The sequence below is a fragment of the Falco biarmicus genome, chromosome 2, assembly GCF_023638135.1.
Source record: "Falco biarmicus isolate bFalBia1 chromosome 2, bFalBia1.pri, whole genome shotgun sequence".
Lineage (NCBI taxonomy): Eukaryota > Metazoa > Chordata > Aves > Falconiformes > Falconidae > Falco > Falco biarmicus.
In genome coordinates this window covers 110,925,793-110,949,693 of record NC_079289.1, presented here as the reverse complement: position 1 = coordinate 110,949,693, position 23,901 = coordinate 110,925,793, and the positions used below count along the sequence as shown (strand labels likewise).

General features: G+C 38.8%; 1 protein-coding gene across 2 annotated transcripts in view; it reads left to right on the top strand.

The window, feature by feature from the left end:
- The window catches only part of GBE1 (1,4-alpha-glucan branching enzyme 1), a 167,245-nt gene that overhangs the window by 2,852 nt on the left and 140,492 nt on the right, over positions 1-23,901 (top strand). The gene's annotated exons all lie outside the window — the stretch shown is intronic.

Genomic DNA, 23,901 nt, shown 5'->3' with positions numbered 1-23,901 from the left:
TTGGACTTGGCCATCCAGCCAGCTTTTTACCCAGTGTGGAGTACACCCATCCAAGCCCTGAGCAGACGGTTTATTCAGGAGAATGTTGTGGGAGACCATGTCAAAGGCTTTACTGAAGTCCAGGTAGAAAAGCATCCACAGCCTTTCCTTTGCCCACTGGGTGGGTCGTCTTTTTGCAGAAGGAGATCATGTTTGTCAAGCAGGACTTGCCTTTCATAAACCCATGCTGGCTGGGCCTGATATGATGGCACTCAGGGTAATCGGTTCCATAACTTTTCCTGGCACTTAGGTCAGGCTGACAGGCCTGTAGTTTCCCGAATCCTCCTCCTTGTAGATGCACTTCCCATTGGCTAACCTCCAGTCTGCTGGGACCTCCCCAGTTAGCCAGGACTGTTGATAAATGATGGGGAGTGGCTTGGTGAGCTCCTTCACCAGCTCCCTCGGTACCCTCGTGTGGATCCCATCTGGTCCTGTAGACTTGTGAGTGTCCAAGTGGAGCAGCAGGCCACTAACTGTTTCCTTCTGGAATATGGGGACTTCATTCTGCTCCTTGTCTCAGACTTCCAGCTCAGGGGGCTGAGTACCCTGAGGGTACTGGATGATGGTGTTTGTATTTCTGAGGATAGTACAGCTGTGCTGAACACAGTGAGTTTGCAAAACTTTTGTGTACTTATGAGGTTCATCCATCTTGACCACAGAAGTTCAGATGATCCTGTTTGTATCTTGTCCCTTCCTGGCTTCTGAACCTCAAACTGGTTAATTAACATAGAATACTGTGGAACCGTGTATACTGTTAGGTAGTTTGAAGGAAAACTTTTGTGACAACCTGTGATAAACTGAATGTCTTATTCTACGCCCAAACAACAAGCCTGTCCTGTCTTTTATCCTGTGGATGGTAGAGAGTGCCAAGGAGGAGGAGTATAAGCATAGGGAAATACCTGTTGGTGTATCCATGCAGTGCTCATCCTAGCTTCCATGAATTGTGATTCAATCTGTATTTAATAGCTTGAGGTGCATTTTTGTCTAGAGGTCTTGCATCAGGAGTGCCCAGGAGAAAGGAGTTTTGCAGCCTCGTTGCTGCATGTGTGAAGAGCCAGTTCTCTGGGGTCTCTAGTATATGGGTTTTGCTTATTTTTTTTTTAATTCTTGTACTGGAGGAGGCGGTCAGCAGCCCTGCACAACTTTGTTCACTGTGTCTGTGAAATCCTGAGCAGTGTGGAGCTAGGTGATCTTTGTCCTAGGCTGAAGGATCATGATGTGTTTAACTGGTCATTGTATGAATGTGGTCCACTTGTCTGATCCTCTGTTGTGTGTCTTTCCTGGCCCCTTTTTGAGATGGTAGTTAAAAATGAAAGCAGTCTGAGTTGAATGCTATGTGGATATGGTTGGATTTGCTCTTAGGTCTTTTCCAGCTTAAACAATTCCATGATTAATACAGTTACATAATGATATGACACTTGCATAACTAATCCTTGAAGAAAAAGTACAAAGCAGAAAAACCTGGCAAGCTGTCTAGAAGCAGAAATACATGTAAATATATTTACCTTTGGAGCTTCAAGTGTATGTACAGAGTGAAGTTGCAGCTACTAATCTTAAATCCTACTGGCAGTAAACTCGTATGCCTCTAGAAAGGTAATAATTATTGTAAATGCATGAACTTGATCATGCATTTGTGGGGCCTGTCATTAAGTAACCCAATGGATCAGGTGTATCCCACATATAGTGTAGGAAAGGCTGTGATGAAGGAACCAGGAATATGTGCTGTTAAGCAAACCTGTGTATTAGCTGTCAACTGTTTGCCATGGCCTTATCATGGGCAGGGCAGAAGGACTAATTCTTAATACATACTTAGTATTAGCAATTCATTTACTCTTGTAGAGTAGGAAAACTGGATAGAAGTGATGCCACTCAAGTGCTGAACAAGTAATCTCTTCTGATACCACTGGCTGGTTTTCTGTATCTAACGTTGTTCCTGATACGCCTGTCCAGTGGCATTTTTTGCCATTTGGATAGTTTAAACAACAAAGATACAGGTGGTCTGTCAGTTCAGAAGGTTGAGGTGTTCCTGGTGAAGGGGACACGAGGCAGCTGTTGTGCCTGGCACCCTGTAGCATCAAAAGTGTTTTACTTGCTTGGATTAGGAAGCTTTGGGAAAGGAGTAAAACAAACTTAATCAAATACAGTGTGTATGGGTACTTTTTCGGTAGTAGTCTAAATTCCTTCTTAATAATGTGCAGTGATCTTTACCTTCCTTTAATATTAAAGAAAATATTTAAGGACTGATAGGAATTTTGTAGCTTATAGCTATCATACCATGTATTGCCTAGAGAAATAAAAATCGGGGATTTTGACCAGAGGATTAAGAATGCTTGAGAAACAAAGCTTTTTAAACATTTGTCTGTTGACATCATTATACTGTGCCTTGTGCAGAAACATAAAATTAGTCCTTCCTTTGTCTTGCTTAGTAACGGTATGTTCTTCTATAAAAGGGAGGGGGAATGAAAGATTTAGGGTCTGTTCTTGGCAGTGACATCGGCATGTTGTTAACTCACCCTTTGAGCTTGAGCCTGGCTGCAGTTTTATCCATAGCACTGTGTTAGTACAGCCAGATTATTGCTAGTGGAAAATTTTATGGCTGTTTATACATGACTCTTGTAGGATGCACAGTCAACTTGATTACGATGGATTCTCACACTCAAAGCAGGGCCATTTCTGGTGTTGGATTGAGTTGCCCAGGGGTTTGTTGGGTTGTGCTAGGTCTCTGAGAATGCGCTTCCACAGCCTCCTTTGGCAGTTTCTCCCTGGTTTGGCTACTATCATGGTGCAAATTTCTTTTTTAATACTATAACTGCCCTTGCTGCAACTTCATCTGTTACTTCTGCTCTTTTTTTGCCGTGTGCCTTGGAGGAGAGCCTGGCTCATTCTTTGCTCTGGGCACTGTCCCTCCATTACCTGTCTCTTTAGATAGCTTAAGACTGTAAGTGGAGATCAACAACCCATGCCCCCTCGTGTTAGCTTTTTCATCTCTAGTCCCCAGAAACTCAGCTTTCTCTGACCCTACCTTATGTGCCAGAGGTAGTAGAAGACAGACCAGGAACAAGAAGCTGGCTTTCTACAGAGGCTTTAGCTTGTCCTTACTTGCCTCTGCCTTGAGCAGGTGCAGGCCTACCTCGCTGAAGTTCACACCCACCTCTCCTACCCTGTGCTGTGCCACTTCACCCCAGGGACAGTGACCATGTCTACATGGCAGAATGCCTAATACTGAGATCTTTGCACATTCTTTTATTTTTCTTTATTTTGGCCAGAGGGGGATGTTAAACATCAGCCTGGGTTCTCCAGTGTAGTGTAATTACTGTGATTCAATTTAAGAATTACCAGATTAATGATGGAATGAATCATGATGTTGCCTCAAGTTCTAAAAATTTTCCTTTTGGTTTCAAAGACTGTCTCCTTTAACATCTTGTGAAGTTTGAGCTTCCTGCTTTACACAGTTCACTTTCTTCCATTGTTTTTTTTTTTTTTTCTTTTTTTTTTAATCTTTGAGAAACACTGAATGGGTGCTCTGGTGGGAACAAAGTGTTTCTCTAAAGAAGTCATGCCTAAAATTAAATGGCAGGACCTAGTTAAGTTCTAAGCATGGAGTATGGACTACCATAGTTAAATGCGTGACAAGTGGGAAGAAGGAGATGTCTGGTCACATTCCCTCTTCCGTTCTTTGTCATGCATAGGCATATTGTTGCAAATGGTATTCATGGGGAAAACAGAAATTGGTATTTTTTTTCTTTCTCTGAATACCTCAATTTGACCCTGAGTGTCTGTGTGGTATTTTCTTTGGTGAGGGGCTACATCCTTCCAGTGTATATATAGTGAACCATTCAGCCTTGACCCAAACACACACTATTCAGAGCTTAAAATAAGAATCTACTTCAAACAAACAAAGAAAAAAACCCACAAGTGATGAGTGTTTGCATAGGGTATCACTGTGCTACACTGTTTGACCATCTGTGATAACGTTTTCGCGCAAGTATTTTGTTAACTCCCAAGTGTTATTTAGGCTAAAGACTTTGTATAATTTAGTATGTATTTTTAGTCTTTTACCTCTTAGAACATAATTGGTTCAATTAAAACCATTAATGCCTGCGGTGTAATTGCATTTTATGGAGTTACAAACTGGTGTTAGAAAGTGCTGCCCATTAGAATTTTCTGCTATAACAACATGCGTGGCTTATTATATTTTACCAGCCTCTGCAACTGCCTCTGTAATGTACTGACTACACAATACTCAGTGAAAGCTTTTCTTTTTTACCCGTTCAATTTATAGAGTAAATAGGTGAAAATGTACCAGTGCACAGCTTCAGTCTTTATCTTGATTAAACCTTCAAACAGGACACTGATTTGTTCAGCTAGGCAGAATACTGGCCATAGTTCTTGGTTGTCGGTATGGGTTGAGGGAGAGAGAGGATGTCCCATTTCTTCTGAAGTTTTGGTGAGTTTTTGGTTGAGAAGACAGGAACATCTACTCTGTAGCTTTTGTAGCTAGATCAATTAAAAAGATGTCTGTCAGTTATTTCATAGGTTCCTGGTAGTGTTCTTAGACCCCTCCACTCTTACAAAAGGGAAGTACTTGCCATTTTTCTGTTCGTGTCTACGTAATACCACATTACTGCAGCTTTTTGCTTTTTGATGGTTCTGCTTTTTTTTTTTTTCCCCCTCTTCTTATTTTAAGAGGTGCACAGTTGTGGGTACTTGACTGAGGTATTGAAAATGAAAAGGTGTTGAGTTGGGTTCAGTAAGACTAAGTAGGAAGGCAGCTATTGGGGTCTGGCAAGTTTGGGAATGAAAGTTGAAGAGTGACCCAGGTGGAATCCCAGTTTTAGATGATGACAGGAAGTGGGAAAGGCTGGAGTAAGATCTGTCACAGAATTAACACAACTACTGTGTGTCATCTGTGTAGGGAGCCATGATTCTAACGTAGAAAAACGGGATTTTCCTTTTCTGCCTCATACAGGCTGCTGTATTGGGCATGTGAAACTGAATGTTCACGAAAAACAATGTCATACACTGCTGTATTTTTCTTTTTTTTCCTTTTTTTTTTTTTTTTTTGATGGCATTGACTTCTGCTGGACTACTCAGAATGATTTTAAGAGCCCTATAGAAACCAATACCTATCAGTTTAATGGGATATATGCTTCTGCATTATAGTTGTCTGGTGTGCTCTTGTGCATTGGGATTAGTAACCCTGACAAGCACAGCTGACTGCATCACTGATAACTTTAAGTCTGTGAGGAAGTAGTTACATAGGACAGTGTGCATGTAGTATATGTGTATCTGGTCATAGTCCTCATTGAAAGATTCAAGTTGGCAATTGTCTTAATAGCTGCTAGCTTTACAAAAAGGCAGGGAAGTATTAGGATGCAGGTAATTGCTTTTTGTTAGCCAGGCAGTTGCCTCTGTATGTATTCATGCTAAGTACTCTTTGAAAAGCTGAGTGGAGGCCCCCTCAGCTCTATTACACAGTGTTAGCATGTCTGAGAATGTTGAATGGGCTCTGAGAATTTGCCCAGAATTTTTAAAAAATAGATTATGTGACCAGGAATCTAATTACTGTCTCACTATAATAGTGAGGAAAAGCCTTGTCTTGCTGCATACTTTAAATTCAAGTAATTGTGTGTGTTTCTTTAATACTTCTAAGCTGTAAAGAAGGTGTTCTTGTTGTGGAGGATTGTCTTAAGTCAGCATCCTATTGCATGAAGATGCTTTTCTTCCCCTGTTCAGTTTCACTATTTATGTATACACACTACTCTTGCCTCTCAGTCTCCCTGTTACCTTCTATTAACTCCCACTATGCCTTCTAATTGTAGCTGCTCCTTCATCTTCTGGCTTCTACAAAAGAAGCTCCTTTTCACTTGTGCAGTGTCAGAGATCTAAAACCTCTCATTCATGCTTCAGTTTACTTTGTAGTTCTGAAACTCTGCTTCATTAACTTAAAAAGAATATAATGTCTTAAGGCAGTGTGTCAAGTGCGACAAGATCAAATTTTTGTATTTAAAATGTTTAAAATATGAGTTTTCCTCTGGAAGAAAACATTATTCTGCAAAAAAGAAAAAGGTTTTAGCTATAGTATGGTTGCTTCTTCCCCAAGTACCTGACAATTTATTTGACATTCTTAGAGCACCTCATGTTAACACGTTGAAGGCCGGTTATTAGTGGCGATTCCTGGCTGTGCTGTGAAGAACAGGCCTCCAAGCTGCACAGAACAGTCTGTTTTGCCTCATGTTGCTGTTGGAAGCACCTTACCAATGAGCGTTACCTGGGCAGCTGTTGTGATTCAATTCTAGTGTAGGCCCTTGAGCTCTTGGAGTAGATATCTGAAGATCTGTCTAATGACCCAGGCAAAGCAGTTCACTTATGTGAACATCTTGAAACTGTTCTGTTAATCTGGATATTTCTAATGCTACATTTACTTTAACCTATCTCTTGGTATACTTATAACCCCCCCCCAAAAAAAAAAAAAAAAAAAAACCAAAACAAAAAACAAAAAACCACCCCAAACAGAACCACCAAAACTCAAAACCAAAACCAAGCCTTACTGACAGTTTCTTTAATCATGCAGCTCTGATTCTGTTGACTGATATTACTTGAAGGTAGTGGTAGCTCTAATGCTTTCTATTTGACGCCCTCCTTTTTTCTTTGGAGCTGTTGCCCAGGCATAATATGATTGTGGTTCCTTCATATCCTTGCTGTTCTGTTTTTTTGTGTTGCCTGGCTTTGTGCTAGCATGTCCACCCTTGAGCTTAGTGATAGGGAGAGAAAATAATTTCAGTGGGGCATGACATTCCAGTAAGGGTGGACCTACTCTCTGCAATGTAGGGGTACCACTGCTAAAAGGTTATGCTAAGTTAAAAGAAACAAGTAGCCTAGATCTGCAAAAGGAATTGAGTGATGCTGGGTCACACAAAATTAACTTCTAAGTGTATAGTTCATGGCATAGAAAATGTGAGTTTCAGCCCTGGTTACTTGAACTAGTCTTGTGTTCATTAAGTGATTTGTCTCCATTTGTGTGTTCCACAGTTCTTAAAGGGAGGTTGGACCTCTGGGTCCTCTCACTTCCAGGTGATGCTGGTATGAGACACTGAAGTAAGGATGATGTCCTTTATGGTAGGAGTAGAAAAGTGGAGAAATCCTACTAAAGTATTACCTCATGAGAGTGTGGACTTCAATTTGATGAGTGTTTCTTCTTTAATTCCTCCCACTCAAAACCAAACAACCCCCTACCTTTTTGGTCAAGAAAAGGCTTATAGAAATGTGGGTAAGCTAACATACACAGACAGACTTTGCTGATCTCAAAGCGTAGTTAAATAACATTGCAAAGATTTGCGACTGGAGGAGATTTATTTTGCTGTTATTGGGCAATGTTTAGTGTCTGACCTTCATTTGCACTCATCCTTTTCAAGAGGGAGCTGATAGAGAAGGCCCTTTAGGAGGCATTGTATTGGGACAAGTGGACAATAAACTTCTAGTGCTGATCACAAATAGATGTAGGTAGTTTTATTACAGTTTGTGTGGAGATTTTTTTTGACAAAACAATGCATTATATGGTTGCTGAACTCTATGCCAGCAGTGTGTGTGGAGTCAGACTTATGCTTTGAGGGCACTCTTTTTTTCTAGTGTGACACTGATAGGCAGGGTACATGCATGTGCAGGATGTGTGCCTCCAGGTATTCCCTATGGTCACATGTGAGTGTGATGACATCATGAGATCTAAGCTATTGGATGTATAAACATTTGATAAGATGCTTTGGAGGAAAGGTGGGAGGGCCAAGGGGGAATAATCTGAAAGACTCCTCTTAAAATCATGCTGAGTTACTCTGTGTTTTAAATGAAAACACACTGCACTACCACAGCTGTTTGGAAATAGCCCATCTAGAATGAGTTCGTTGCATAAACATAGGAGTCAGCAGCTCATTTTAGCAGCTTTAGGGGGCAACCTGATTGTACTGTACCTGCTATCCCAGCAAAAAAAAAAAAAAAAAAAAAAGTAGTTTATTAAATTCTGTTATATGTGCTAGGCTTAAGCAGATAATTTGGGTATTTTACACTGTCTAAAATGCCCTTGGACATCCCTGTTTATGCAGGCAAGTCTTACTGTTAACATAATTGTTTGATACCTGCTGTGGTAAATACCCACAGTATAAATGTTTCTGGTTTGACAGGGGTTGGTAAGCCGTAAGTTAATTAGTTCTTTCCATTCCAAGACTTATGCAGCTCATTTTGAAATTATGAATCTTTGATCACTTTCAGCAAGATTTAATTTGTCCTACATAAACAGTTCTTCCTGCCAAATGCCACTCCTCTAGGAAATTGTTAAAGTGTAATAGAAATATGAAGTGCTGCATACTGCTTTGGTGTGCCAACTTTTCAGAGAAAATTTGGGTAGCATGCCGGTTGTAAATACTTGCACAATAGCTTTGTATTGTTACGCAAACAGTAGCAATGACTCCACATAGAAGCATTTGTGAAATAGTAGATGCAGTGGGTTGGGACAGGAGCTGGTGAAGGGACTTTCCAAAGGTTAAAGCTAAAATCCACCTTTTTTGAGAAGCAAAAATTAGGAAGAACTGATGGAAATATCACAGTCTGTATACTTTGTACATAAAGGTAAGAACTTAATGCAAATAAAAGCTTTTTTTCTCAGTTCCTAGATACTTCCTCGGTTCGTATTTTGCTTGGACTTACCATCTGATGTTACATCATCTTAGTCCCACCCTTCTGCAGTTGCCACCCTCCACTGCCTTACTGTCCCTAGAAAAAATATGAGAGAAATGGGGGAAAACCCTGGCTTTGGAAGAAAGGAGGGAACATAGCTGAAAAAAAAAAAAAAAAAAAGACATGCTTTACAACTTCAGGGTCTGTTTAGACTGCATCTTTTTTTTTTTGTTGTTGTTTTTTTTTATGAAAATGTTAAAGTAGTGGAGAACAGGGTAAAACTGGCATGCTGAATGAGCCAGGTGACTCAAATCTACTGTCTGAACAAGCATCCTCTCTCTCAGTTGCCATGTACTCCCAAACTTTTACTTGATCTTTGGAAAGCTCATGGATTATCTTATCTTTCAAGTTCAATAGATGGAGTAAATAGTATGTGTCCAGTACTGTCATATTACCAGTGGCATGGACTCTATGAACATGTATATGAAGTTTTCCAGTGAAGCATAGTCAGTTGGGAAAGGTGTTTCATTTCCCTTTCTTTCAGTAGGGATCAGATGTGTTCTGTAAATTTTTCATTCTCACTTGAAGAGGAAGTGGTTTAGAAAAATATAGCTTAAAAAAATAACCAGTGTAGCAATAATTTTGAATTTTTCATCTTGCAAGTAGTATGATGGCTGTACTATCTTGTCCCTTTTGTCTGGTCTTTAGGAAGCTAAATAGTCATATCTGCTTGCCCCTGTTTTTTTTCAGTTAGGGTGCTAGCCTCTTTGCCCCTGTGCTTCCTTCTTTGTTCAGCTCTGGGCTACTTTCTTGCCACTGGCTAGCAGTTGTTTTGAACAACAGCAGGTACTTGTGAGATACTGAACTAATTTCAGCATGTAGCACCAGTAGAAAAATAATGTTTTCATTGGCAAACTCCAAAGGGATGGGAGAGAGACAGCAGACTAGCAAAACAGCATTTAGCTATGAACTGTTGTTCAAGTGGCTTTTTCCCTTTCTTGAAGAAAGCAAATTGAAACAGGCATTGCTGCCTTAAGGTAGCGTTTTCATACAGGTGACAGTATCAGAAAGGGTTGTGGTTTTTTCCCCTCCCCCTTAGCCCCCTCCATCCCCAATAAAAAGAAGGGGGGGGGGGGAGGGGCAGGGGGAAGAAGAGGGGATCCCTGAAGATTTTTAAAGAAAGGCTTGTACCTGGGCTGTGTGGAGATGATGTCACTTGATGAACATTAGGTAGCTGTTTCTTTGTGCAAAATTCAAGGTAGGTAGTTGCATCTTAGCTTTCAGTGGTGTAAAAGTTTTTGATTTGAGTGTGAAATCTAGCTTCTCCTTTGCTGTACAGCTTCCTTTATAGCTTTTGGGGAAAATACATAAAATATCTTTATTAATTGCACTTTATGTACTTAATGCACAAGTGTATATACACACAGAGTTTTTTTCGGAGGTCTTTCTAGGTAGCATGTGTATGTACAGCCTCCATTGAGGTTCATTCGCAAGTTTAACTGGCTTATGCAACTCATTGACTTAGTCTATGGCATATTTGATATGAGTTTTCTAATAAGAGCAAGTTCCTTGATGCTTAATTTTATAAACACTTTAAAGCTTTTTTTAAATAATTGCTGCTTTATTTTAGTCCTGTTTACAACAATTGGAAAGTATTTAAGAAAAAAACCCCAAAGAAACAGGCTCCTAACAGTCTTTTTTTTTAAAAGAGCAGCAAACAGATTTTTTAATAGTAATGCTATTGTGATGTAATTTGAATGTGATTACAGCGATTGGTTCTTTCAGACAGAAAATTCTAAACAGTTGTTAGCATTTAGATTTGCTTGCTAAACTTCTTTGGGTTTCCTTTGTATCATCAAAAAATTCTGGACAGAAAATCTTTTTCTAGCTAATTCTTGTTATCCTAAAATAAATGTATGACTTCATAAATCTGATTATTTATTATTAATCTTAATAAACTTAAACATTGTAAATTAATGTAAATAAAACCACCTCAAAATTGTAGACAACCTCTTCATCTTCCTCCCCTGCCCTCACAGTTTTAGGTGCCACATGATCTTGATGGTAGGTGTATGCAGAGCTTTCCTCGGAAGTTCAGGGTTAGCTGCCATGAGGTTGTGGGTTTTGTTGTTTTGTTTTTTTTTTTTTTTTAGAAAAGGGGCCTTGGATTATAAAGTCAGTGTATAAAAGAGTAATTTATGATTGTGTATTTTTTTCCTGTTCCTAAGGTAGATCATGGATAAAAAGCTGAAGTTTGCAGAATGAGGGCAAGAACTGGGGGAGGTTGGAGATGTTACCTACCAGACAATCTATAGAGTGATAATACTGTAGTTTCACATAAATTTTGTCCTTACAGACTGGCATGGGACACTCTAGCTGGTTCCTGTGCAGTGTCTGGCTACTGATGCTAACGTTCAGGCTTCTCAGGCCAAAAGTATGAGGCCCAACAGAGCAGATAAGGGTCTGTTCAATGCCACCAGCTCCTCAAATACAATGTTTCTGCAAGGCTTCCAGTGTAATTTGTTTCAACAGGTTTCATGCATGTATTGTTTAAACTTAAACTGCTTATCTTAACTTTTTTTGATTGCATGATAAAAATACAAGTTCCTTCATGCTTATAAAGTTCTTAACAGCACCAGAAGACTCAATCTATAGGTCTGATTGTTCAAAAATGCACTTTTTCTGAAGAAAGCAGTATGCTGCTTTTTCCATGGACTGATAACAGATGAAAAGATAGTGCTCATAGTACAGAAGTTAACCTAGTCCTTGACACCTTTAACTGGTAGAAGTTGTCTGTAGGTTCCACAGCTGGTAAAACCAAGAAGAGCACAGTCAATTTGTGTATGGAGATATATGTATTTCAGCTACAACTTGAGAATTGTGAGAATGACGTGAAAAGCTTTACTAAAAGGTTAGGTACCTGAATAGACCTAATGATTATTCTCTCTTGAAAATTTAGCAAATTTGGACCTAAACAGCGCTTGAATGTCAACTGTTTTAGCACAGCCAGTAAACCAGGAATGTTGTTACTGCACAATAACAATGACTGGATTAAAGTATCTTTGCCTTCTGAATAGGATCTCTTTTGGACCATGAAGTTATGGACTGAGTATTATAAGATAACGATTGATGTCTTTGAGTGTGACTATCAGCCATTGTGTATTTTGGCCAAGCTATTTGGGTTTTTGCTTAACAGTAAATAGTAGAAACAATTACAGAAACAAAACCCACACTTTCTTTAATAGCAGAAGCAAAAACTTCATCTGAGATGTGGGCTTTGAACTGCAGAACAAGATGTAAGGCATCACCTTCCCTAATATCATAAATAATGTATTGTCATCAAAGTAGGCATCAGACTGAGCTTTCAGCCACAGCGATGGTTGGCTTTGAGTGGTTTCCAACTTAAAATGGAGGTAACTGTAAGTGGCAATTATGTCCATTAAGTGTCCTTGTAGAACACCTTGACCATAATGACTTTTGACAGAAACATCTCCCAGGCCCTGCAGAGCTAGGAAATGCCAAGTCGGTCAAGATCTGATTCTTTTCCAGATATGCCTTTGAACAGCTTGTTTGTCTTTACGTAGCGGGATCAGTATAGTTTGCTGCAAATCCTGTACCTGTCAGTTAAAGTTGTTCAATTATAACTGTTTTCTCAAAAATGCTTGGTCAGTTCTGGGGTGTAGGTTGGCTGATCTTTGCATTGCTTGGCAGGGAAACCAAAAAACAGAGGTATTGAAGTAGAAAGTCCACAGAAAGACATTGTCAGTATAGCATACAATGTTGGAGAAGTGATTGTACAGTAAATACAGTTTATAGGTGCAGGAGCATGCTTTTGATAATACAGGTTGGTGGTGGTGCCCACTCCAACCCAAAAAAACCTTGTAGTTATGAATTCCTTGGTCTAATGGCATCTGCACTAAGGACTTTTGCAGTAAAAAGGATATTGCTAGAGAGCAGCATTTGCTAATACATTAACAAGCACTTCTAATGTAAACCTGGTTTTATAACACTAAACTTCACATTTTGTAAAGTCAGAGACAGCTTCTAGGTACACCTGTGTAGGTCCTTTAGATGTTACTGTCACTGACTGAAGTACAAATTTTGACACCACACTTCTACAACTTGTGGACTTCACTGAAAGGAAACATATTGGACTTTGGGTATTTGGCTCTACGAGTTACTGTGGGTCATTTGTTGCAAAGGCTGCTCTTGGTATTGTTAACCCTTGTTCAGCAGCATATACGTAACTAAAAATGCCGCTGAGATTCCTTCACAGATAGGTTTTCTTAAAATGCTTGATGAGGCTTGTCTAATAGAAACAACAACATTTAGTCTGTGCTGAGGACAGCAGTAAACTGCAGTGGTTTTTGTATCTTTTTGATGTTTTCCAAACTGTTTTATCTGTCCAGTCCTTGTGTGTTCAAAACAACAGATGTTCTGACAAAGTCAAGATTCTTTGTTGTATTGTTGCCTTATTCTGTTTCCTAAGTTTTTCATGTTCATCTTTCCAGGCTGTGTGGGTTGGCTGCCAGGAACTGTAAGAAGTCCAGGGATTTGTCAGAGGGGAGAAGGCTTTCAGACTCTGGAACCTTTTCTGGCACTCATTCTGTCAATATTACTCTAGGATAGGTATCAGACAACATGCTGCTTACCATCATGTCTGTTACAGTATTTAATACAAGCACAAAACATACATATTGTTGAGTTGAACAGGTATATGTTTTAGCCTTTGGTGTTCCATAAATCAAGTGCCATCATGATGATTAGTTGAGAAGAAACAGGAAAATAAAGACCTGAAATTGCTTGTACTGTGTTTTGATGTTTGTGTTTTGGTTTGTGGTTTGGTGGTTTTTTTTTTTCTGTCTGTGCGTTGTTATGTGTTTGTTTTTTGTTTTTGTGGTTGTTGTTTTTTTTTTTTTTTTTAGTAGCATTACTTTTGGTATCTCTGTGAGTGCTGCTAGTTGGAGCAGGATGGTAAAACAGAACTGTGTCAGAGAAACAATGGCATAAAACCTTAAAATTACTAAATCAACTTGTTTACCACGTTGTTGGAGTGGTTGAAAGCTGACATCTGTTTCCTTATGGCAAAAACAAATATAATTTTCTTATGATGGCTCCAAACCCTAGCTTTGATGTTCCTGATCATGCAAAAGCATAAGTGATGATTAGGAGCAAAAAAGAGGATAAGCTGCTTGTTGTTGTTGTTGTGTTGAGGCACCAACAGTTCTTGTGGCAGAGAAACTGTGTAACAGAAGAGTAGGAATAAACAGTGATTTGTGGCTGGTTTTGTAATGTATTTCATAGTTTGTAGTGGTATATATCAGTAATTTTTTTCATATGTCTGAGTGTTTTTATTTATTTTAAACCAGAAAGGTTTATTTGTGGAGGTATTGGGTGTTGCGGTTTTTAATATCTGTCTCTAGTGGATTAGCTTCCTGAATCTGTTTTGCTGAAGTTTTTGATTCTCAAATGTCCATGCAAAGAAGGTCTTCAATCCCCTGCAGCTTGTAAATGACTTTACTGGCTTTTTATAAAGCTTTGTCCAGAATAGGCTAACCAAGACTGAGACTTCATGAATAGGTCTATCCAAGTAGAAAGGAAGGACATGAAAAACATTTAAAGTCAAGAGTGTTCTGGGTGTCGCTCCACTTCATCAGTGTGATATTCCTGCTGTGGTTTGCTTTCCCCTACAGAAGAGAAGAGGTATTGTAGAAACCTCAAAAATCAGTAGGGTATGAGCTTTCACCTAGTAGTATAAAAATCTAATAGCCTGTAAGCTGTAAACAGGCATCTAGAAAACAGTAGAGATGGCACTAGTGTTGTACATGCATTTTGGCAATGCATGCATCATTTGTTACATTAGAAGCTTTGGCTTAAGATTTTCTTTTCTCCTTTTATTTCTATTGATACTCTTTCATCAACTGATCCACTTGTAAACTATGAAAGAAACTAAGGAAACTGAAGTAAAGAGAAAATTGTGGTCTTGACAGGTAAACTTGGGAAAGGTCCCTTTGTGATATGGAATAAAGTGGGAAGTATAGCTGGGGGATGTGTCATTGTTTTTGTTCATGCCGTATGAGACACTATGGACTGTATGTGTGTGTGTGTGGGGGTTAAAATGAAGCTTTGAGGGCTTATTTAGCTATAAATAAGTGTCTGTAACTCAGCTGCTTACCAAGTGTTTGCCAGGTTGTGCAGATGTCTTTTTTTTTTCCTCCCTCCCCGAGCACATTTAGAAAACTTGCTAGCTGGTGAAAAAACTGTGCTCTCTTACAGTACTTCTTGATATGTGTGCATTGTACTATATAAGTACAATGTTTTTTGTTGGCTTTATTGTTGCTTCCTCTATTCTTTACTTCAGGTATCAAGATTATGAAAATTGAATTTTTTAGGGGTTTTAAAAAGATACAGGTATGACCTTATTTGAATGACAGATACATATTAAAAGATGCTAAAATATCCCTAGCAAACAAGCTGGTCTGCAGTGTAGGATGTCAGATTTCAAATCTAATGTTTCAAAAATTACTGACTTGGAAGCCTGGATAGATGGTGGCCTGTTGAGGGTAACTGTTGCGTATGCTACCACAAGATTCTAATATACTTTGCTGCTTCTACTTTTCATAATCCAGCCAAAGCAAATTTTGTTAGAAGCCAGTGGAATTTCCTACACATACACATGCAGTGCCTATTCTAATATGGATTTAAATTCTTGTTAAGTAACTTTTTTTTGAGACTTTAAAAAAACAACATTGCCTCAACAAGAAGAAAAAGGGTGGATGGGAGCGAGAGCCAAGAAAAAGGGAGACCTTGAGAGCAGAGGGAAAGGGAAACATGGAGTGAAGATTTGCAGACCACCTCTAGAGGTTGTGACAAAACCTTGGATTACATCTTTTTCTGGGAAGTGTCAGCCTTTTCCTGTTTTCTGTTCTATTTTCCAGCTATGAAGGGGAAGTGTGTGGTGTGGGGGTTGTTTGTGGTTAGTTTTTTTAATAATAGTTAGGGTGGTTATAAGATGAGTGGAACAAACAGGTTGTAATTGCAACCTGTAGTGTTACTTTTCATGATGGTTATTGCAGTGACACTATAATTGCAGATCACACAGAATCTCAATAACGTTTGTGGTAGAGTATTGCTTCTGCTGGCTCATTCCTTTGTGCTCTGCTGTGATAGCTGATGAGAGCTGGTCAAATGCGGGGAGCTTAAATAATTGTGTCATTGTATCATGTGCATGTAAGCAGGATGACTATCAACCTTCAGGTAGAATAACAGTGTGTTTCAGTGTGACTCTTCACAAATTCTTACTGTTATGATATCCTGATTAGGTATTGCTAAGGAATTTCTATTAGTAGGTGGAATCAAGTAACTGCTATTTGTTATATTCCTGGAAATACAGGTAACTGTCAAATCTTAAAAGGATAGTTTATTCACTTTCATGATGTGCTTTTTATTGGGTATGATCATGTCAGGACTCCAGTGGATGCCCTATATTATGGAAAATGTTTATACCTTACCAAAACTCAGCCAAACAAAAAAGGTGTTACGGCAAATTTTTGATAGTACAAAACCCCCACGATTATTTCAAGAGGAATCTTACATTAACTAAATAGTATGAAAGGGTAAAATATACAAACTTTTTTTTTGTGTTTTCAGCTCTTAGGAAATACTCTGTATTGCATCTTGGGTTTGCTGTTCACATTAATTCCCTTATTCTTGCTTCCTCCTGCCACCAGAACCATTTTTCATCTTCCTTGTAAGGATTTGTTGTGTATTTTTTACACAGGGAACAATCCATAGCACGTATTGTGGGTGTGCAAGCTGGCACTTCATAGTCTTCAGGGAGTTTTGGGATTCTGAGGCTGATAGCAAATCTCTCTTTTGCCAACTGCAGCACGTCAGCTTATAAGGTACTGGAGGAAATTCCCTCCGGAGCATTAATTACAAAGGAAGAAAAAGATCTCAGAAAGATGGAAATTATAATCAAAGACCTATGTACTTGGTAGTAATCTAGAACTGGTTTTTTTGAGTGGTTTCTGTAACCTGTAATGTCTATGGCACATCCGGCTTGTGTCTTTAAATTTTCAGAACAAAAATATTTCTGGAGCAAATTATATCATACCAATTGCTGATTGTGTATCATTGATATAACTTAATATTTCAGTTTTATTACAATACATTAATCAGAACATGCTGCATACTGCTGAAACTTAAAGAGAACTGTTGGGGGTGAGGGAGTAGAGGATGTTGGCAGTTTGTAGGGAGCTGCTGGGATTGGAACATACAGGTCACAAATAACGGAGATTACAAACACAAACTAAAATTATGGCAGCATTTGTTCTTCAGTCTTCAATGTTGTTAATGCAATTAAATGAATTTGGCTCTTCAGTTGTGTCCAAGGTATGCTATTCATGGATTTCATGGGGAGGGGCACTGTTTGTGTGCATGTGCATTGTGACTTTTTTGGGGAATGGGTTTATCTGAATTTCTCTCTTTGAATCTCTCTGTGAACTGTCCAAGCAGTGAGGATTTTTTTGACTCTTTATGTTGGCAATCTTTGCAGTTCACTGAATGGTCTTCAGAATAGCTGTCCTGGGTGCAAATTAAATTTACTTCTAATAGTATTTCTGTTTCTGAGAGAACAAACCGAAAAGGAAATTAATAATTAAGCAAGCTGGGTTAGTTTCTGTTGCTTTCACCACCCCCACCCCACCACCACCCTCCACCCCCACCCCACCACCACCCTCCACCCCCCAAAAAAACCCCACCAACAAACCAAAGCCACACCCAAACAGACCCAGAACACTAACAACTAGTTGCTACTCTGAATTTATTCTTAAGGCAAATATGGAGGTTGCCTGGTGCTGAAATTTTATCTAGAAAGAGCAAGTTGACCACTAATGTGACAAGATTTAGTTTTAAAAGCGTAAGCCTTGCATTCTGTTTGTTTTAATAAAAAGTTGCATGTCATGTTCACTGCCAATCATGTTAATAGGCATCTGCCTTTGCCAAAATACTTATTTTGGAACTGCTTACCTGTTTTGCCTAATAACTTAATATGTAAATAATGAGTGAATGAGAGAACAGCCTTTACCTTCATGCTACCTTAAAGTTTTAACAGAATGGATTTCATTTAGGTTTTTTGGGGTTTTTTTTGGTGGTTGTTTTGGTTTTGTTTGTTTCTAATCTTGGTTATGTGTAAGCTGTTTGGTGAGATTCATAGAATTATGTATCATGGACACTTGTGCTTGTTTTGAGAACTATATGGAGAAAAGTAACCCTGTTGCTTGGGGAGTTTAAAGCCTGTCTTTGCTCCAAACTGAGGTGAAGAAGGGGAGGGGAAAGGTCGTGCTAAAAGGGAAGGTTGTGGGCAAAGAGCAAGTGAGGTCCCGGCTGTGGGCCTGTGCTTGGCACTTGCTCTGGAGCTAGGAAGTGCCAGGGGCCTGTGCTGCAGAAGAGCTGAACGGGAGGGCTGGTGGGGAAGTAGACTCTGCTGGCTGGGTCCTGTATGCTGTTAAAGGGTCTTAACAGAACAGTGTTATACAATGTATGGAAGTTGAAATCCTACTGTGTTGGCTTATAGATGCGAGCTCCCTAAAATGAAAGTGTAATGTAAATGCAGTGCAATTCTAGCAGCTCTTTAGTACTACAGAAGAGTGATGAATTACCAATTTGAGTTCTTTAATACTGTCCAAATCAGTCTTTGTTCATGCTGTTTGTTACATATACTGATGTGCCTTCAACATTTTGTTTTAATTGCAGATTCTTCTCAGTAAGCAATCTGAAACGTTATACTTAATTAGGAACAATTGATAATCTTACAAAGTTTCTCTCAAGAAGTCATGTGGCAAGTGGAATTTTTTTTTTTATTCAGCTGTATGTACACTGCATATAAGGGGAAAGAAGAACGTATGTTCAGTTTAGACCTGAAACTTGCTTATTATTCTTCTCCTCACACTTAGATGATACAGCACCTCTAACTCATGTGTTGGTAAGCTTGAATGAGCTTTTCTTGCTACTGTGACTCCATGTGGGACGTGAAACTTAACTGTGCCAGCTGTGTGATTTTTTGGGTTTGAGAAAGAGGCCATGGTTCTGGCCTGCATTTATGTATCTGACATCTGCTAAAGGACTGGTAGTGAGAAGGGACTTTCTATGGGAATCTCTTACCTCTCTGGTCTGTTGCTGAAAGCTTTTTGTCGTAACCAAATGCAAGTGTATTGTGTGACATAATGCATTGGAACGGCACACCAGGGCTTTCTGAACAAAGGTATCTGTAAACTTTGTCAAACGGTGCACCTGCTGATGGTCTATGGCTTAACATTTGAAATATAGTTCATTTAGCACGCACATTCTTAAAGGCACTAAATGCTCATCTTAGAAAAATGTGATAATAATTAAGATTTTTTTCTTGGAGTAAATGAATGATGGACTATAAGAATCCAGGCTTCTTTCAAGAGATCTTAAAATGAGGGAGATGCATAGTTGCAGCCCTTTGCTGCATGAGAGACTGTGTAATACGTGGGCATTAAAATAATTGTAGCCATCACACTGCAGTGAGTCAGACTGTCCTCCGGTTCCCTCCCTGGTGGTGTAGAAGTATGCTGTTCTGTCTTAAGGGAGGCCTGCGAAAGAAGACAAACATGTTGAACGGAACTGCCCCAAACAGTAATGAATACCTTTTCAAAAGCCTCAAAGAACATTGTGGCTGACTTAAAAAGTTAGAATTAAGTTATTTTCTATCCTGAAGACTTGTTGTCCTTTGTAAAGGACTTCCCCTCTGCCCCATTGATTATTCAGGATTTTAAAGCACTGATTTTCAAGTTTTAAGGCTGATGAACTTGATTTAAAGTTACCAAAATCTGGCTGAAGTGTAGGGTAAGGTCCTAGGTTTTGTAAGTCATATATTGCCACAATTTTATGTTAGAAATCCCATTGGTAGCATAAAAGAGAGGCTGACAGTTGCAATTACAGGGGGATTGCTCATCATCATCATCAAGGTACATAAGATGTGGTAGCTTTGCATTCCTGCTGATTTTGGTGAGATAGAAAATAAGGCATCCCTTTTCCGTAGAGATAAAACACTGTTGAACAGCAGTTCTATGCTTAAGTTCAGGAAGGAGACATGGTAGCATTACCTTTCCTGAAGGTTTGGCCCCCTCTATTGCAGAATACTCAGGGATATGGATTGTCTTTTGTTCTCGTTAATTACCTGGGAAGAAAGACTCAAAAATTGCACCATGTGGTTAAAAAGGTTCAGAAAGAAGAAGAAAAAAAATAATCTATATTATTGGATAATGTCCGGTATGAATACAAACTTGCATCCATAATCCCCCACCCAAAATGTTTTATACTTTGGTGCTAGGAACTCTGGATTTCATGTGCATATTAAATTGGTTCACATTTCCAGAATGCTTTGAAACACTACCATAGCTATAGATCTATAAAGTAAACATTGTATGTGTATACACACAAATACATATATAGTGTTTACTATGCAATTATAGAACTTGTATGTAAGGAACGAAAATAGACATAACTAGGTCTTCCTTGTGAATATGTGGTTATTGTAACATTTTACAGGTAAATGTAACAAAATGTAACAATGTAATATGTAATGTAAAAATGTAACAAAAACAGATAAAAGTTCAGCTTACACATGTCAGTAGCTACTTTAACTCATTTTAAATTTACATGGCAAAAACTTACATGTGAATAAGGTATTTAAGGAAAAATTGCCTAACAGCAATAGCAAAACTTGTTTCAAGGTAGCAGCTGGGCTGCGTTGTCCATGTTTTTTGTCTGTTCTAGCACTGTGGAATTCCTTTATCTATGTGCATAGATATACAAAGAAAACTTAATGCAAGCTTAGGGGAGGTGTATGTGATTGCCAGTAATCTAAGTTATGTTAGAATGCTTTGGCATTTGCTTGTAGTGTTTCTGTCATTATCTGCATTGTTTTTATATATCTTGCCATGTTCTTTGTTTTTTCTTAAGCAGAACTGGATAGCTTCAGTAAGTGTAAAGTGCTAAATATTCACAGAGCAGTTCTGGTTGGGGGGACCTCTGAATGCTCTGTGACCCAGCCTCCTGCTTAGAACCAGGTCGGTGTTGAATTGGGACTGGATTGTTCAGGATTTTGCTCTCTTGGGTGTCAAACCTACAGAGAAGATTCTGCACCCTCTCTGGGGTGCTGGTCCTAAGCAAATTTTTTTTTTTTTCTTCTATCTAATTGGCACCCCCTCTGTCAATTTTTGCATATGTTTTACACTGAAATCTTTCATCTTGTACTAATTCAGATGACAACTGAAAAAGGCTTTTAACTGGCAGCATGCAGACTGTGTGTGTTAGGAGGGAAAGAACAGGAGATTACACCTATAGATGCTAATGTACGTGTAGCCTTGTAGAAGCTGAACATGAGTTCAGGCTCTCGAGAAGAAGTTGTTAAAATATGGAATGTTGGAGGCAATATATACAATTCACAGATTATAGATTTATTTATGGACTAATAAATATCCAAGCTACTCTGATGTAATGAATATATTGTGATGAAAAAAATAAACACGTTAATTTGTTACATACCTAACTATTTTTTTCTTCCATGATGCCTCAGAAGTCTTTGCCAGCTTTATTCTTGATGCATAGTTCATAAATGAAGAGGTTAATTTCCTGACAGACTGTGAATTCCTAAAGTTGTTGGCTCATGGTTTTCCTTTGTTATTCCCTTGTGTTGGTGTGTATCAAGTTGACCTCAAATAAGGAGGCTGTGCCGACGGAGGCTTTGGGACTAACCTGTTGTCCTGCTTGGCTTCAGTTTGTAGGCTTTACTTTGGCAGCTCTCCAGGCTGACAATTGGAGCTAGCAGTGTTTTTCTAGGCTTAGTTCCAATAAAAGACATTATTACTTTTATGTTCTGTTGTATGTGTTTCAGGTGGGAGAGAGGAGAAAGAAGGATGGTATATACCTAATGTAAACATCCAGATTTGTAGATAATCTGGTATGTATTTACATTTTTTTTCAGTCAAGAGTATACTACACTCCTTTTTCTATTTTGTACTTTAAAAAGAGAGAGGTACTTTAAAATACAAATTTTCAAGCAGGTCAGCAAGTGTAAATTGTCTAAATTCTTCTATAAAGAGGAAAAAAACATGCTAAATAGTCATAGGAATGTCCTAGCGAGGGTGGCAATTCATGAAAAAGGGAAATCCTATCCAATATAGCTTGACCTTTTTGCTGTTTTAAATTTATCCATCTGAAGCAAATGAATGCCTGGTAGTATTAATTTTGTATACAAAAGGTTCTGTGTAAATAAAGTTTATGTGAAAATCTGGTATGGGAGACTTCTCTTAACTTTAGTAGTTGTTTTAGAGGGTGCATATAGAGTCTTAAGCAGGCCAGATGAATCTGAATTGGTAAAACCAGGATTTTCTCTACCTAGTAGATAGCTTGTTCTTCTTGTATTTCTTACCTCCTGGTAGTAGCCAGATGCTAGTATTCCATGATCTCTGAAGCTTTCCCAATAGTATTTTATAAGAGGAAGACTATGATTGCACTCGGGTGTGCAGCATATCGGGATGACTAAAGCTGGCAATACCAGGCTTTCTGTTTGTGGGATTTTGCTTCCACCTTCTACATAATCCCCTGAATTGTGGCGAGTGGCTTTCTGTGGTGTCTCAGGTTACCTCACCACTTCATATATTTAACATTCTGATGTACACCTCACTGTCTCACCAAGTCTTGAGTCATTTATGGTAGGTGACCTATGAGTCCTACATAGTAATGCAGTGTAAGATAATACTCCCCCCTCTCTTTTGTTTACAATGTTCTTTAGGCATATCAATTCAAACCTTGAATCATAAGCTTTCTAATGTGACAGATGAGTCTTATTATAGATAACAGATTAACATGCTTGGAAGCTGCAAAGTAATGGTGACTTGCATGATTATTGGGTTTCCTCGCTAACAGCAAATACAGCTACAATCCCATCGGAAGGCAGGTGTCTTGGAAGCTTTGTCATACGTGTTTATGAGCTTAAATCGTATGAGGTGGGTATGTGGTTGAGGTGAATCCAACAACTGCCAAGTAGTGCTCTTTCTGCAGTTAAGTGCTTAATATGTTTTTGGCATGCAGCAATTAATACAGTTTTAGTCAGATTAAAGATCTGTAGATACAGTAGCTTAATGTTTCAGAAGAACGGCTGAGCTATGTAAATCTGAAATCTTCTGTTTTCTAAAGACACTTGAATATTCAAAATAATTACTGAGAGATTGAAGATCATGCTTCTCTTTTCTGGATTATGGTACAAATTGATTAATAACTCGTATTTCTTAACTTTATACTCACTCTTACTGAAGTCTGGAAAGAGAGCAGCTTTTAGACGGCACCTTGAAAATGTTTGGCCGTTAAGTGAAGTAAGCTGTTGTATACAGCTATTCACAGCAGCAGGCAACAGCAGTGCATGATTTTTGCTTGCTCGTCTTCTGTGGGAATAGACTTGATTGCCTGGGACTATTTGAGCAGACATTTGTTAAGGACACAAATTCTAATTATACTTCTAGTATGTTGATACTAAATTATAAACGCTTTGCATTGTGGACTGTATAAATGTTTAAGAGTGGTTGGCTTTCCTTGTTGGTCCTGTCTGCAGTGAAAGCAGTTAAGAATTAAATTTAGATAAGCTTGTGCTGTGAAGCCAATGCGGTGCTTCTGCTAAGGCATCTGAAGCTGGTATGATAATGTAGAAGGAAAAGTAGCTCAGTGGTGTTCCTGCTGCCACCCTCAAATCCCTCCAGATCCTGTTTTCCACTCCCCGGAGGTAAGATTTTCTTCCTTAAAACTGTCTTCTAAAAGGGCTGCTTTTCTTCTTTGGCATTACAGGGAACCCAGCTAGCAGACCAGGTGTGCTTGGTGAGTTGAATGTGTGGTCTGTGTGAATAGCTCCATACATCTACTGAGCCTAAATAGAAAACAAAACACTCCCTGATCAAACCAGTGAAGATTGGTCAAAACTGGCACAGTGGTCAGCAGCAAAAGCGAAAGTATACCTTTCTTTCCCATCCTGTGTTTAGTACTGGTTTTTCTATCTATTCTTTATATGTAGAAACTTCACACATGCTTTTCTCTCTTGAACCACTATGGGACCACTATGAAATTGTCTTTGTTCTCAGTAAAATAACAGAGATGTAATCCAAAATTGGTGAC